Source organism: Cynara cardunculus, assembly GCF_001531365.2.
Source record: "Cynara cardunculus var. scolymus isolate 2C chromosome LG 5, CcrdV1, whole genome shotgun sequence".
NCBI lineage: Eukaryota > Viridiplantae > Streptophyta > Magnoliopsida > Asterales > Asteraceae > Cynara > Cynara cardunculus.
This window is the reverse complement of record NC_037532.1, coordinates 3099402-3102345: the sequence shown is the minus strand read 5'-3', so window position 1 is coordinate 3102345 and position 2944 is coordinate 3099402.

Here is a 2944-nt window from a genome sequence, read left to right as displayed (position 1 = left end):
ACGATGTATCTCGCTGCATTGCACGAGTACGCTTCTAGTATATATATATATATATATATATATATATATATATATATGAGAAATCAAATAGAATAACTTGACATTATAAGATTTGAGTACATAGGTGGACCTAGTTAAGCGTCATGGATGGCACGTGCCACCGTATCGTTTCTCAACTAAAGGGTAAAAAATTTGGGTTTCGTGAACGGTGCAACCGTATTAATTTATTGTGTGTCATTGTATGTATTTTGAAACTACAATGAGAACAAATTTTATTTGGTAGAGTTGGTTTGCAAGGCTTTTATTCCACCCCACACCCAAATCCGAATCATGTTAGTGTCATTTTCTTAGTCAAACGGTGCAACCGTTTGAAAAAAATTATGTATATTTGTTTCTTATAATCAAACGGTGTCATCGTTTGAAAAAAAAAAACCATATATATTTTTTTTCTTATGATCAAATGGTGTCACCGTTTAAAAAAAATTATGGGTCCGTCCCTGGAAGAAAAATAAATTATTACGGTGGATGTATTTAATATCATTGTGAAAAAATGTTATTTGAGTTCTAAATAATTTTAAAAAATTATTAGTGGTGTCTTTTAAACTCTTCATAACAAAAATCGATTAAATATTCATTTTAACTTGGTTTAATACTTCAAAATAATTTATAAATAAAAAAGGCAGATGATATATGTATAAGGTAACATTGTAATATTTGATCTGAGTATTTCAAAATCTTGAATTTGGTTATTTTGGTCATCAATATATACACTAAAAAAGCAACAATTGACGATGAGGTGGTTTCATATCAAATTTAGTATCGTTTTCTATTAGTGTATTATTTGATAAATGAACGATCAGACCACTTAACTTACTTCAATATTTTTTCCTACAATAAATTATTGCCACCATGCAACGCACGGTGCATAACACTAGCTCACTTTATACTAACATTGTGACTGAAACAGTTGGAGATTATGCCACCTGCGTAACCCACTTCTTCCACTAAAATAATTAGGGAAACCAGATATTATGTAAACTGCACAAATACTTGCACGCATAATGTCTGGATGGCAGGTCTATATGGGTTACACTCTTCTATGGACTTGCATAATGTTTAGTTTTTCTGAATGTAATGTTGGGAGTAGATTGTGTAAGTGTTATTTGCATGATCTTCGACTATCTCGGTCAATTTGTTCAATAGATGGCTATAAAGTTAAGATAGGAGGCATGATTGACTATTTTGGTCAATTTCTCAGTTTAAATGTTATCAAATTTCCTGGTTTCAAGCTTTTAATATAGCTTTTTTAAGCTTTGAAGGATAGTAAGATTGTTCGGCAGTTGTTGAATGGTTTGATGACAAATGATTAAGAGACTTTGCATTGATATAGTGCAGAATGAAATGCGGTTGTTTGATTACTATTCTGAATGAACAGTCTAAATTGAAACGTGGTGCTGATTACTATGCTATAAGAAAATAAGTTATGTCTTCTCCATCAATAATTGTTTTGGGCGTAGTGGTAAGCGTTTGGATCCTAACACCTAGTTTGAATGACAACAAAGTACCAATTTGACCCTCTGTATCATTTAGCTCTGAATGAAATATAGTTGTTTGATAAATATATGAATAAAATAATTACTTTGCAAATATAAATTATATTTTCAAAATATCACTCGTTCAAAACAACATTTTATATTAATCCAAACAAGCATTAGCATTACCTGTTCAAGTTTTACATTAAACAAAAACATAACAATCAAATTACATATGATAGTTTTTCAGCAATTCTTAGTTTAACGCATTGAACAATAACTAATTCGCAATTTGATCACGTAAATCAGTCATGCATTTATTGTTTTGAGATCTAAAAGGACTCTCATCAGTGTCATCTTCATCGCCTCCCTCAATTTCTTCTTGAGCTGCAAGATATGGGTTGCCAAGTTGTCGCGTTCATCCTCTTTACATCTACATATTAGAGTTTATGCGTGTGGAATCTATAAATATATGTATGTGTGTGTGTGTGTATATATATATATATATATATATATGTGTGTGTGTGTGTGTGTATGCAAAGAAGATAAGAGATAGAGGATGTTGGTGAACGGTAGCATTCAGTGACTTAGTTTCGTCGTGATGAAAGAAAATTCACTTTTTTGAAAGATGTTATCGTGATTGTCTTGTTGTTGTCTTTATATTTATTTAAGACTAAATATACAATAAAAGTTAGAGGTGATCGAGTTGATTTAAGACGTATGATTAAAATTTTCCTTTCGGATTAAATGGAAAATAGTCCAAAATAGCTAACCAGGCCTTTCTTATTGATGTTATAGTCATCTTTCCAACGTTGTAACTGAAATGGCCGGAGATTATTATTCCCGTAGCACAGCTTGCGCAACCCACTTCTAATAAAATAAGTAGGGAAATTAGATATTACGTAAGTTGCGCAAGTGCTAATTGCATGATGTCTGGGTGGCAAGACTGAGTACGCTCTTACGTGGACTTGTGTAATGTCTATTTTTTTAATATAATACTGGAAAGTAGGTTCCGCAACTTACCTAAGTGCTATTTGCATAATTTCTGACTATTTCTATTTCTATAAATAATGAGAATGTGACTAGGGGTATAAATGATACGAGACAATTTGCGAGCTACTCGAGATCGACTCGGTCAAAGCTCGGTAAACACTCTACTCGAATAGTCTCGGCTCAAACTCGACTCGATATATTAACGAGTAGAGTCAAGCTACACAATACTCGACTTGAAAAGCTCGTGAGATACTCGATTATTTTATATATAATTAGTTTTAAAATATAATCAGTTTCTATGACAAATTTTGTAAAATATAAATAATAAAAATGTCTTTGCATTTTTAGATATTAAAACAAAATTATGCATTTTTTTTTAATTATAAAACTTAATCAATTATTTTTTTTATTAAAATCAC